The sequence below is a fragment of the Triturus cristatus genome, chromosome 12, assembly GCF_964204655.1.
Source record: "Triturus cristatus chromosome 12, aTriCri1.1, whole genome shotgun sequence".
NCBI lineage: Eukaryota > Metazoa > Chordata > Amphibia > Caudata > Salamandridae > Triturus > Triturus cristatus.
The window spans coordinates 383,639,367-383,653,846 of record NC_140595.1 but is presented as its reverse complement, the minus strand read 5'-3'; positions in this window follow the sequence as shown (position 1 = coordinate 383,653,846).

Sequence of the window (14,480 nt, the reverse complement as noted above, 5' to 3'; positions counted from 1 at the left end):
GTAATGGTTATTTTTTAATGTTTAAACTTTTGACTGTAAATAACTTTGGCATTTGAATTATCACTTTTGGATCTAAAATATGTGTGTTTAGAGTCATTTTCTTGCCCGAACTTGGTCGAAATAGAAGCTTCTGGGTAGGAGGAAAAGTCTGAAAAAATGGCAATTTTGGTCACTGTGAGGCTTTAAAAAGTGGTTATTCAATATGAGGCACAATCCAATTGACATTTTGAATCCTTTTTTCTACACTCCCAAAAATCTATTTTCTGATGAAAAACGATGACCCCGGACCTGTGGAACTTTCTCCAGATGTTCAGAAATGGTCATTTTTTTAATGTTTAATCTTTTGACTGTAAATGAATATTGCATGTGAATTATCACTTTCGGAACGAAAATGAGTGTGTTTAGAGTCATTTTCCTGCCCGAAATTAGTCAAAATAGAAGTTTCGGAGTAGAAGGAAAAGTCTGTTAAAATTGCAATATTGGTCACTGTGAGGATTTAAAACGTGGTTATTCAACATGAGGCACAATCCAATTGACATATTGAATCATTTTTTCTACAGTCTAAAAGATCAATTTTCTGATTAAAACGATGATCCGTGACCTGTCGAACTTTCTCCAGATGGTCAGAAATGGTTGTTTTTTAATGTTTAATCTTTTGACTGTAAATAACTTTTGCATTTGAATGATCACTTTTGGATCTAAAATACGTGTGTTTAGAGTCATTTTCCTGCCCGAAATTGTTCGAAATAGAAGCTTCTGAGTAGGAGGAAAAGTCTGAAAAAATGGCAATTTTGGTCACATTGAGGCTTTAAAAAGTAGTTATTCGACCTGAGGCACAATCCAAATGACATTTTGAATCAATTTTATTAGAGTCCAAAAAATAAATTTTGTGATGAAAAACGATGACCCGTGACCTGTCGAACTTTCTCCAGTTGATCTGAAATGGTAATTTTTTAATGTTTATTTTTTTTACTGTAAATGACTATTGCATGTGAATTATCACTTTTTGAATTAAAATAAGTGTCTTTAGAGTCATTTTAATCCCTGAAATTGGTCGAAATATATGCTTCTGAGTAGGAGAGAAAGTGTGTAAAAATGGCAATTTTTGTCACATTGAGACTTTAAAAAGTAGTTATTCAACATGAGGCACAATCCAAATGGCATTTTGAATCAATTTTTCTGCAGTCCAAACAATCAATTTTCTGATGAAAAATGATGACCCGTGACCTGTCGAACTTTCTCCAGATGGTAAGAAATGGTAAATTTGTAATGTTTAATTTTTTGACTGTAAATGACTATTGAATGTGAATTATCACATTTGGAACTAAAATAAGTGTGTTTAGAGTTATTGTAAAGCCTGAAATGGGTCGGAATAGAAGCTTCTGAGTAGGAGAAAAAGTCTGTAAAAATGGCAATTTTGGTCACATTGAGGCTTTAAAAAGTAGTTATTCAATATGAGGCACAATCCAATCGACATTTTGAATCATTTTTTCTATAGTCCAAAAAATCAATATTCTGATGAAAAACGATGACCACGGTCAAACTTTCTACAGATGGTCAGAAATGGTCATTTTTTAATGTTTACATTTTTTACTCTAAATGAATATTCCATGTGAATTCTCACTTTTTGAACTAAAATAAGTGTGGTTAGAGTAATTTTCCTGCTGAAATTGGTCGAGATAGAAGCTTCTGAATAGGAGGAAAAATCTGAAAAATTGGCAATTTTGATCACTGTGAGGCTTTAAAAATTGGTTATTCAACATGAGGCACAATCCAATTGACATTTTGAATCATTTTTTCCACAGTCTAAAAGATCAATTTTCTGATGAAAAACGATGACCCCGGACTTGTCGAACTTTCTCCAGATGGTCAGAAATGGTTTTTTTTTAATATTTAATCTTTTGACTGTAAATAACTGTGGCATTTGAATTATCACTTTTGGATCTAAAATAAGTGTGTTTCGAGTCATTTTCCTGCCCGAAATCGTAGCTTCTGAGGAGGAGCAAAAGTATGAAAAAATTGAAATTTTGGTCACTGTAAGGCTTTAACCCTTTCAGTGCCCATAACGAGCTGGACTCGTCATGGAGCACAGTCACCATGTCCCCATGACGAGTCCAGCTTGTCATGACACCCACCCATGGGGGTAGCGCGGGCGCTTCCCCCGTGAGTGCACGATCCTTTTTTTTTTTACTGGGAAGGCAGGGGAAGACCATCATTGGAGGTTTCCCCTTTGTTCTCCGTTGCGAAGGAAGCCATTTGCTTCCTGCGCGTCAGAGAAGAAAGGTGAGTTTTGGGGCTGGGTAGGGGGGATTTCAGCGATCAGTGGAGTAGTTAGGGTGGGGCGGTGGGGGCACTATTTTGGGGAGGACAAAGGCATTCAGATAAGGCTCGGCTTGCTTTCGTGGACGTTCGGGGACGGGAAGAGAAGGAATAGGACTCGGGTAATGTCCTCTTCTTTTTGTGCTGGCAGCTGTCCCCCCTCTCTTCCTATTATTCCCTCTCTTTCTGTCTTGCTCCCCACTTACTGAAAACCGTGACTTGAAGAAATGGTTCACAACCTCTATTTCCTTCTTTCATTTAGTTGCTTCCCTGTGAAATGGATCCAAAAAAGAAAAACACTCCCGCGAGAAATGCCCTTTTTCTGACATTTTTCTATTCCAAAGTGCAGCAGGATATAGAGAAATAGAAGGTTTTAAATATGAAAAATAAATACATAACTAAATAGGGCAAGACAGAGGGGTTACAATGTGGCCAGATTGGTTTTATTTACATCCAAATACATCAGCATCACTTTACAGAGTTTGCCAGTGAAGCGCTACTTTTGTTTTCTCGTCTTTCTTTGAACAGCATTGTTGTTCCCAGGTGGGAAAGTGTACCATTCCTGGAGGTACTGCAATACCTCGTTGATGGGTGGATTGGAAAACACAATGTGGACCATGGCTCTGTGTTTATGGATGTGGTCTTTTTATACCATACTGCTTACGTTTTGTAAGGATATAAGCAATGGACATTGAAACGGTTCCCTTCAGGGCCCTCTAGTCATGTCCTTAACTTTTCAGGTAAAGCCACTTGCTGATTTCTGAATAGTGAGTGAGAGATCGTTAAGGTAACCATGTTGTTTCTGCTTACATTTCACATGCTTTACTTAATCTTCCAGTCCCCATGAGTGGTTGCTTCTACTTTTTTTTAGGCATCATATTACTCTTATCAAGTGCATAATTTGAATTGAGCCACATCCAAGTGTTTATGGCAGGCACAATTAGGTTATAGCTGAAGGCAGTGCGAGTTTCTCTCAGTGGGGATGTATGGTGTTCAGTGGGGGAGAGGATGTGGCACTATGGCCAGAGCTGTCGAATTTGGAACTGGGGAACTGGGTTCAGCCTTCATGACCGGTCCCCAGACCACTCTACTGAGGGAGCACATTCCCATGCTAGACCTTAGAAGGCCCCACTAGACCTTAGAAGGCTTGATGTCTTAGCTCAAGCAGGTGTACCCTAGTGGTGTCATTTGTGGGTAAACCTTGAAGGCCTGTCCACCACAATCCATACTGAAGTTCATCTCCAGTCTTGCGGGCAGGCCTACGAAGCAGCACACCCTAGAGCAACAGTGATCCAGTCGCTGTGACTCTGTCACTGAGGTCACATGAACCTTGAGCAGGTTAGGGCGATGCGAATGGTGTGACCTCACTGGGTACCTATTTCAGGTGAGTGCGTAGTGTTTGCAAGTATATTATGGTTTGAAAAAAAGTGCTGCCTCCTTCCTGGCCTCCAGCAATTTTCAGAAGCAATAAAAATGTCATGATAACTTTGGTGATTAATGTTCTTCCTAGAGAGAGATGGAGTTTTGTCTAGTGGAAGGGTTGACTCCTGGAAAGGTAGCACAGAGGGTTAATGTGCCTGCTGCAAAGAACATGTACAATGCAGATCACAAAGTGCACTGCTTTAATGGGGGGACCATGATGAATGGTCATTTAATGTCAGCTGTAGATGATGGATCCCTGAACAGTGTCATGTATGTGCATGTTTGCATTGTGCTGAGGGGATTACCAGGTAATTATTCTCTCTCTGATGGATGTCACATGCGGTTTTTCTGAGTCCTCAGAGAGATCATGCAGTCTGTGTGTTCTCTTTTGTACTGCCAGTCACCGGTGTATTCAACTGTGTTGCCTTGGACCGTGTCATGTATGTGCATGTAACTTGCATGATTGAGGTAACTATTAGCGGCGATACTACGTGTCTCTTGGTACTCTTTCAAGTGGTCGTCGTCCTTTTTCCCCAGCAACCCCCCTTCCCCAGGGGCGGCAATCTGAGAGATAGCCCCGGGCGCGACAAGCTTTAGCTACGCCTCTCCCCCCGATGTCTCTTTCATGCATTCCTGCTGCACAATCGTGCAGCAGGAATGGTCACTAGCACCAGGTTTTTTTTTTTATTTTTTTTAGGTTTGGGGTTGTTTGGGGGAGCGGCCCCTTAGGCAAGGGTCGCTCCCCTTATGGCCACATTATTTTTTAAATATTTTAAAGTGCAAACAAAATCAAAGAGGTAGCAGACGATATGTTACAAGAAAAAGTGATGTGTGCATGTTACAAAAAGAGTACAAAATACAATTAGAGGTAAAATACTGCAATAAATGGCAGACACTCAGAAAACAAGAGCAAACGTTACATTACATGAGGCAATGGTGGTAATTGTGCATGAATCAAAAGCAAACAAAATACAAGAGGTAGCAAACAATACGTTACAAGAGGAAAAGTGACATGTGTGCAAGTTACAAAAGAGTACAAAGTACAAGTAGAGGTATAAAAGTGCAATAAATGGCAGACACTCAAAACACAGGAACACACTAGGAAGGCACTTCTATAGGCATGGAGAATAGAATTTCCTATAATGTAAATACTTCCTTCAGATAATAGAGAGGGCGTGAATTACGTTTGGAAGTGTCTTTGCAGGAAGAGAACTTTGAGGTCAGTTTTGAAGGACTGGGAAGAGGGGGTGGTCCGGAGCTGAGGCTGAGTTCCAGATTCTCGCCGCGTTGCCTGTAAAGGATTGGGCCATCGTTCTTTCCTTCTGGAAAGTGTGAGGTTCAAGCAATACATTTTGCGCAGTCCGTGATGGTCGAGAGCCTCCAGAGACTTTCAGTTTATTTCCCAGGTAGCAAGGAGAGGAGGAGTGCAAGGCTTTGTGGGTGATACAGGCATTCTTGCTGATAGATCTTGCCTCGATGGGAAGCCAACGGAGGGTGGATAAAATGGGTGTGATGTGGTCGCTTCTTTTGGCCCCATGTATGAAACGAGCTGCTGAATGGAGAAAATATTTACGGGGGGACAGGTGGGATTTGTGCAGGCCAGTAAGAAGAGAATTGCAGTAGTCCAATCTGGAGAGAACCAGCGATTGGACCAGGGTTTGAAGGTCTTGCTCCGGTAAGAAGCGCCAAATCCCCCAAAGAAGGCGCATGAACTGATGTGGGAGAGTAGATTGAGTTTTTTGTCGAGTATGACACTAAGGGATTGTGCGCTGTCAACAATGATGGATTTTTTGTTATGTAGATTCTTCTGATCCATCCATGATAGAGAAAGTGAGGAGGAGAGGAGGAGGAATTCAGTTTTGGAGGGATTCCGAATCAGTTGATGAGTTAACATCCAGTTTTTAATGGATTTGAAAGTAGAGTTTAGGATGGAGAGATCGTGATTTTTAATTTACTATTGTATTTGTTGTTTGGGGGAGCGCCCCCTTGGACAAGGGTCGCTTCTCTTTATGGGAGGATGATTGTGGCCATTTCTGCACTCTTTGGGTGGAAGGATAGCAGTATGTTTTTAGGCCCATCTGCCCCCAAGGGGGACAGAAGCCACTAGACACCTGTGTTTTTTAAATTTTGTGTTGAGGAGTGGCCGTAAGGGTTGCTCACCTTTTATGGGAGTGAATATTTAATTTATACTCTTAGGTCCACCTACCCCTTATCTTTGTTCGTGGATTGTGTGTGGATTGGTGCATTATATGCATATGTGACATTAATGTTTTTTTCTCCTTTTTATTCTAGTCTAAATCTTTTGATTCCTGTTTCCGGTTTCGACAGTGGTTGTTCTGCAGTTTTGTGTAGTTGCATTTTTTTGGTAAGAATTTTTTTTTTTTTGTATTTAGTCCAAATGAGTAATATTGTAATGTTTGAATGAATTTTTTTGTAAGTGATGTCATAATGGCAGCATATTTAGTTAGTGGTTTGAGCAGGAAATTCTTTGCGATGCGTTTTGCATGGTCTTCTGTGCAATTTCTTTTCCCTTTCTTTTTTAGTGCGAACTTTTTGATCCATACTGTGTCTGTGCAGAGTAGGTGGTGGTGAGTAGTTTAGCTGCCTCTGGCAAGTGAGTGGTATTGTTTTGGAGTACATATGTGTTTTTGATAAAGGTGCTTTTTGTTTATTACTTATTTTACAAAGTGTTTGTTGTTGTTGACTTGTTTGACAAGTTACCTTTATTAGTAAGCATTATGGCTAGCCGTAGAATGACTGCTCAACAGGTGGTTGTTATGCTTCTTGAATCTTCCTCTGAGCATGATTATGAGACTGACAGTGCGTCTGAGGGAGAGGAGGGAGGGGAAGATTCTGGCAGTGAGTTTTCTCTCCACATGGAATCATCGGATGATGAAGGTACTCTCAGTGCAGATGAAGGTACTCTTGGTGTGGATGAAGCAACTCTCAGTGCGGATGAAGTGCCTGTTTTAGAGGGGGAAACTGCTGTACCGATGGTGCAAGAGGCATCTGGATTGCAGTCTGAGGCTGCTAGGCTTCCTACTGGAAGTGCTGGACTTTGGGTTGATCCAAACATGGTGCAGCCGGTTTTGCCTGCCTTTAGCGGTGATGCAGGATGTAGATTGGATTGTGAACATTTTTTGCCCATACAGTTTTTTCAGTTGTTTATGGATGATGTATTTTTGGGTGAGATTGTTGAGCAGATGAACAGTTTTTGAGGGACAACAGTGACAAACTTAGGCCCCAGTCTAGAGCGACCCGGTGGACTCCCACAAATCTGGAAAAGATTAAGAAGTTTTTGGGTTTGACTTTATTGATCGGTGTGGTAAGGAAGCCAAACTTGGCTTCATATTGGTCTACTAGCCCCTTGTTGGCAACTGCCATATTTCCTGCAGTTATGACTCATAATCAGTATTTACTTTTGCTACGTATGCTGCATTTTGTTGATAATTCTATGGCGTTGCCACGAGATCACCCTGACTGTGACCGTCTTTTTAAGATTCGGCGCATTCTTGATCACTTTGTAGATCGATTTTCTGAGATCTATACTCCAGGGAAAGAAATATCTATTGATGAGTCTTTGGTCTTGTTCAATGGCCGTTTGGTTTTTAGGCAGTACATCCCTAGCAAGAGGGCACGCTATGGAATTAAGCTGTACATGTTGTCTGAGAGTAGGACAGGATATGTTTTTAATTTTCGTGTGTACACTGGTAGAGATTCTACTATTGACCCCCCATGTTGTCCGTCCACTTTTGGAGTTTCAGAGAAAATTGTGTGGGATCTTGCTAGAAGACTGTTTAACAGAGGCCACCATTTGTACCTTGATAACTTCTATACTGCTGTGCAAATATTTAGGAATTGTATAAAGTGGACACTTTTGCAAGTGGCACAATCGTCTCTAACCGTAAAGGTTATCCGAAAGAGCTTGTTTGCAAAAAACTTCAGAGGGGGCAGTGCAGTTCCTTGCGTAGTGATGAACTACTAGCTGTAAAATTTGTGGACAGGAGGGATGTGTACATGCTGACTACAATCCATGATGAGAGTACTTCACCTGTGGCTGTTTGGCATCAGGTTGCTGAAGTGGGCAAACCTGTGTGCATTCTAGACTACAATAAGCACATGGGTGGTGTTGACAGAGTAGATCAGAGGTTGGAACCTTACACTGCGAATCGGAAGGCTTATGTTTGGTATAAGAAGTTGGCCATCCATTTCTTCGAATTAGGAAGATTCAATGCTTTTATTGTGTTCAAGGATTGTTCTCCTGCGTCAAAGTTGACATTTCTTCAGTTTCAGCACTCTGTGATAGCTAGCCTTGTTTTTGTGGAACAGGCAAGTGTTCCTAGATTTGGAGTGATGGAGGATGTGGCTTGATTGAAAGATCGCCACTTTCCTGATTAAATTCCTCCCACATCTTCAAAAGATTTTCCCACTAGGAGATGTAGAGTCTGTTGGCGAAGAGGTACGTGGAAGGAGTCTCGTTATTTCTGTCCCGGGTGCCCTTCTAACCCTGGGCTGTGTATGCCTGCGTGTTTTAGAGCGTACCACACGGAAAAGAAATGTTGGGAGCTTCCATGAGTGGTAAAGTGAACTGCCTGGTCTATTGTTTAAAAAAATTATTCTGTTTCAAGGTTGGCATTAGTGAAATGTATTTAGTTTCAGATTTTGTGTTAATAGATTTGTATCTATTTGCAATTTGTTTGTGTTTTTTTGTATATAAAATCCTAAATGTGATAGCGGTGTGTGTAGGTTGGCGCTTGGCTGGAGGTGTGCGTGGACTGGCGCTTGACTGGCGGTGTGTGTGTTCTGGCACTTGTCGCGGGTACTCGGTCCTCCCACACAAGTGAGGCACCATTTTTACCGGGAGAACCGGGGGAACGCTGGGTGTTGGGAGATTTGAGTGAGCCCAGTGATGCCACAACTTTCCCACACAAAAATGTGTGAAAAAAGTGATTTTTTCAGCTAAATTTGAGGTTTGCAGGGGATTCTGGGTAAGGAAACGTTGGGGGATCTACGCAAGCCATACCTCCCTGGAAGCCCCTGGGTGTCTAGTTTTCTGAACTGTATGGGTTTGGTAGGTTTCCCTATATGGCCGCTGAGCACCGGGCCAAAAACCCATGTGACCCCCCTTGCAAAACCAGGTGGTTTTGAGATAGGCAATTTTGATGTTGCCTCACTACGTTTTGGGCCCTTGCCTGTAGCGGGTACTTAGGCCTCCCACACAAGTGAGGCACCATTTTAGCTGGGAGACCCGGGGGAACGCTGGGTGGTGGGAAATTTGAGTGAGCCCGGTGATGCCACAACTTTCCCACACAAAAAAGTGTGAAAAAAGTGATTTTTTCAGCTAAAATTGAGGTTTGCAGGGGATTCTGGGTAAGGAAACATTGGGGGATCCACGCAAGCGATACCTCCCTGTAAGCACATGGGTGTCTAGTTTTCAGAAATTTATAATTTTGCTAGGGAGGTAACATTTTTCTCTTAGGACTTTGGGGAACGCGGGGTGGGTGGAAATTTGTGGATCCACGCAGATTCCGGAACTTTCCACCACAGAAATGTTGGGAAAATGTGGTTTTTTAAGACAATTTTTTAGGTTTGTAAGGGATTCTGGGTAACAGACCCTGGTTGGAGGCAGTCAAGTCACCCCATCCTGGATTCCCCTGGGTGTCTAGCTTTCAAAAATGTATAGGTTTGCTAGGTTTCCCAAGGTGCCCCCAGAGCTAGGGTTCAAAAACTAGAGCTAGGCACTTTGCCAAAAAAGGGTCATTTTTCAATGCGATATTGAGGTGTGACCACGTTGCGGTTTGCGCCATTTCCTGTCGCGGGCACTAGGCCGACCCGCACAAGTGAGGTACCATTTTTTTCGTAAGACTTTGGGGAACGCGGGGAGGATGGAAATTTGTGACTCCGCGCAGATTCCGGTACTTTCCACCACAGATATGTGGGGAAATGTGTGTTTTTTTGACAATTTTTTAGGTTTGCAAGGGATTCTGGGTAACAGACCCTGGTGGGAGGCAGTCAAATCACCCCATCCTGGATTCCCCTGGGTGTCTAGTTTTCAAAAATGTATAGGTTTGCTAGGTTTCCCAAGGTGCCCACAGAGCTAGGGTTCAAAAATTACAGCTAGGCACTTTGCCAAAAAAGGGTCATTTTTCACTGCAAAATTGAGGTGTGATCACGTTGCGTTTTGCGCCGTTTCCTGTCGCGGGCACTAGGCCGACCCCCACAAGTGGGGTACCATTTTTCTCGTAAGACTTTGGGGGACGTGGGGTGGGTGGAAATTTGTGGTTCCACGCAGATTCCGTAACTTTCCAACACAGAAATGTGGGGAAAATTTGTTTTTTTGACAATTATTTAGGTTTGCAAGGGATTCTGGGTAACAGACCCTAGTGGGAGGCAGTCAAGTCACCCCATCCTGGATTCCCCTGGGTGTCTACTTTTCAAAAATGTATAGGTTTGCTAGGTTACCCAAGGTGCCACAGAGCTAGGGTTCAAAAACTAGAGCTAGACATTTTGCCAAAAAGGGGTAATTTTTCGCTGCGAAATTCAGGTGTGACCACGTTGAGCTTTGCGCCGTTTCCTGCCGCGGGCACTAGGCCGACCTCCACAAGTAAGGTACCATTTTTCTCGTATGACTTTGGGGAACGCGGGGTGGATGGTAATTTGTGGCTCCACGCAGATTCCGGAACTTTTCACCACAAAAATGTGGAGAAAATATGTTTTTTTGACAATTTGTTTAGGTTTGCAAGGGATTCTGGGTAACAGACCCTGGTGGGAGGCAGTCAAGTCACCCCATCCTGGATTCCTCTGGGTGTCTAGTTTTCAAAAGTGTATAGGTTTGCTAGGTTTCCCAAGGTGCCCACATAGCTAGGGTTCAAAAACTGCAGCTAGGTACTTTGCCAAAAAAGGGTCATTTTTCACAGCGAAATTGAGGTGTGACCACGTTGCGTTTTGAGCTGTTTCCTGCCACGGGCACTAGGCCTACCCCCACAAGTGAGGTACCATATTTCTCGTAAGACTTTGGGGAACACGGGGTGGGTGAAAATTTGTGGATCCACGCAGATTCCGGAACATTCCACCACAGAAATGTGGGGAAAATTTGTTTTTTTGACAATGTTTTAGGTTTGCAAGGGATTCTGAGTAACAGAACCTGGTGGGAGGCAGTCAAGTCACCCCATCCTGGATTTCCCTGGGTGTCTAGTTTTAAAAAATGTATAGGTTTGCTAGGTTTCCCAAGGCGCCCACATAGCTAGGGTTAAAAAAACTCGAGCTAGGCACTTTGCCAAAAAAGGGTCATTTTTCACTGCAAAATTGACCATGTTGCGTTTTGAGCCGTTCCCTGTCGCGGGCACTTGGCCGACCCGCACAAGTGAGGTACCATTTTTCTCGTAAGACTTTGGGGGACGCGGGGTGGGTGGAAATTTTTAGATCCGCACAGATTCCAGAACTTTCCACCACAGTAATGTGGGGAAAATGTGTTTTTTTGGACAATTTTTTAGGATTGCAAGAGATTTTGGGTAACAGACCAGGTGGGAGGCAGTCAAGTCACCCCATCCTGGATTCCCCTGGGTGTCTAGTTTTCAAAAATGTATAGGTTTGCAACATTTCACTAGGTGCCGGCAGAGTTAGTGTTCAAAAACTACAGCTAGACACTTTGCAAAAAAAGGGTACATTTTCATTGTGAAAATGTGGTGTGTTCACGTTGGGTTTTGAGCCATTTCCTGTCGTTGGCACTATGCCTACCCACACAAGTGAGATATCATTTTTATTGGGAGACTTGGGGTAATTCAGATTTGTAAAGCACCTGTTATCACCTGTTGATTTCTGATGCATTTCTGCCTTCCAAATGAAAGACTATGTGTAAAAAAGAAGTCATTTTGAAAAATGACCGATAATTCTGATGCTAGTATGAGTAGTCCCAATTTCGAAAATGTGCAAATATGTACTGTTCCTAAACTCTATAATGTGTTCCCATTTTAGAAATACATAGGCAGAGGGGCAGTTATAGTAATGTACACAGAACTCACAGCCACAAAGTTTTGTGAGATTAGATCGAATGGGGACTTATCACGCTGACAACGCCGCCACCGCCAGGAGTCATTCGAAGCCGTAAGCAGCGCCGCCACTGCCAGGAGTCATTTGCAGCTGCAACCAGCACCGCCGCCATCACGGGACTTCAATTCCCGGCAGCCCCAGCGGCGGCGAGCTCTACCCACGCTGCGCCAGCGCCAGGAGGCGCATTTAAACAGCGCTGAGCCCGGCGAAGTGGGGGGACTTACCACGCTGATAATGCCGCCACCGCCAGGAGTCATTCGAAGCCGTAAGCAGTGCCGCCACTGCCAGGAGTCATTTGCAGCCCCAAGCAGCGCCGCCGCCATCACAGGACTTCAATTCCCGGCAGCCCCAGCGGCGGCGCGCTCTACCCACGCTGCGCCAGAGCCAGGAGGCACATTTAAGCAGCGCTGAGCCCGGCGGAGTGGGGGAACTTACCACGCTGATAACGCCACCACCGCCAGGAGTCATTCGAAGCCGTAAGCAGCGCCGCCACTGCCAGGAGTCATTTGCTGCCGCAAGCAGCACCGCCGCCATCACGGGACTTCAATTCCCAGCAGCCCCAGTGGCGGCGCGCTCTACCCACGCTGCACCAGCACCAGGAGGCGCATTTAAGCAGCGCTGAGCCCCGCTTCGTGGGACGCGTGCGGGACGAGCTGGGCGAAGCCCGGACAAAGGGCGAGCCGTCTGTGGCTGTCCGGGGCAGGACGTGGCAGGGCAGGGCCACGGACTTTGGCGTTTGTTGTCAGAGTTGTTGCATGGTTGTGAGTCTCCCTTTATTACACCAATGCCATTTCACATTGTGTTTGGGGCACTAAATTAGTCCCATTGGCGATTTACTGTTTTGTATTTTGTTTTGTTTGTTGTGCTATTTTTGATAGCTTGGGTGCGTGATTTTATTACCATTTGTGCAATAGGGTGCGTTTGTAGCTGTAAGCATGTCCAAACAAATATCTATCAAAACCACTGCAGTGCCTACTACACTAGATAACTATCTAGTGAAAGTTGTTAATAAAATTAACTACGAACGTCAACTCTCCCTCAGCCAGGGTAGCCCTCCAGCTTCACCGCCTACCTTGTCAATTTCCCCAGGTGTACCAGTGCTAGATGTTAGTCCTGATCATGATCCCCAGCCGATTAACAGTGATGATCTAGTGTCATTGACTCCTAGTCAGCTGGTGGTAAATGACTCTTCTGACTATCCTGGAGATTCTGTCCCGGTGTGTAGATCAGTTAGGGCATGCCGGAAAATACCTGTAAAACGAGGGGGGAGTAAAAAGGCTAAAAGAGTCCAATTACCTTCCACAGGTATAGTTAGAGGGGACGAGATTCAAGAAAAATAGTGCCATGCCCAGTTGAACCCTGAGCAATTTAATTTGCTGTTTAGCTATATTGACTCCAAGCTGGATAAGGTTATTCTACCGTTGGTGGCTAAATTAGATCAGATCTCGGTAGAAGTAATTAGATTGGCCAATCTCTTGGATACCTACACCACCCGGGTAGGTATTCCAATGACTACCGATGTAAGTCACAGCGTAAGGAAAGAGGTAGTAATTTCATCTGCGGAGGGGTCCAAGGCTAATCAATTAGAAGTACCATCTGTGGAGGGGACCAGGGTCACCCAAATAGCTGTTCCTGCCCAACTGCACACAGCGAGTCAAGCAAAACAGGTTGCCTCGGTAACTGAAAGCAATGTGGGTTGGACTGAGGTAAGGAGAAAGGGTTTTGTTAACCTTCCCCCTGATTGTGCCCCTTATGTGGTGGTTTTAACTAACGTACCACGGGTTGATTCAACTATGCCCCAGTCTCAGTATGAATCTCACGATTCCCTGAAAAATAAAACTGTTGCTTGGTTGCATAAGCAATGTGGATTTCCGACGGCCCTCTCTAATGATATCTGAACTACAAGAAGGGTCAATTGGGTTGGCAATTCGAGAAAGACCTGTAAAGGTGACTGTGTTATTGTTAATTTTAAATATCCTCAACACGTCACTACAGTTCTGCTTAGATCAGCCTCCCTATCATTGCCCGATCACGGTATCTGTGTACGCCCCCTCGGCTTCTTTTATAGCCACCTTATTAATATGTCCCCTAATGATCATAACTCTCCCTGGCTACCCCCGCCGATAGAGCAGCGGGGTTTAGCCATTCCCTTGCATAATCGATTTATGCCCTCAACAGTTTGGATTCTAATGACTGACTTAACCCGGAGAGTTAGATTTCCCCATATAAGGCTATGTATAAGCGGGGCTCTGAAACTATTAATGTTAAACCGGTTCCGGAGCCGCAAATGAAGGAAGTTTTTACTGATAATAACTGTAGGGGGTCAGTCAATGAAAATCCAATGGAAAGAAATCCTCCAACTGTATTTACTACACCAGTTAGGGTTAATGCAAGGGGTAATGTAGTAATTATAGCCAGTTGGAATGTTGCAGGGTTAAAATCTAAGGGGAAGTTTTCGGGCTGCCAGAATTTCATTAATTTCTTTGATATCGCATGCTTCCAGGAGACATGGTGTAAGGATGAAATTAATTATGAGAGGTTTGCGTCATATAATCTGGTGGCAAAGGGTACTGGGCCTGGCAGAGCAAAGGGGGGTCTGTTCATATTAGTGTCAATCCATCGCCCAATCATAGTAAAAAGGTATATAACTGTGGGTGAACATGCCCAGATTCTCTGGTTGTTAGAGGAAC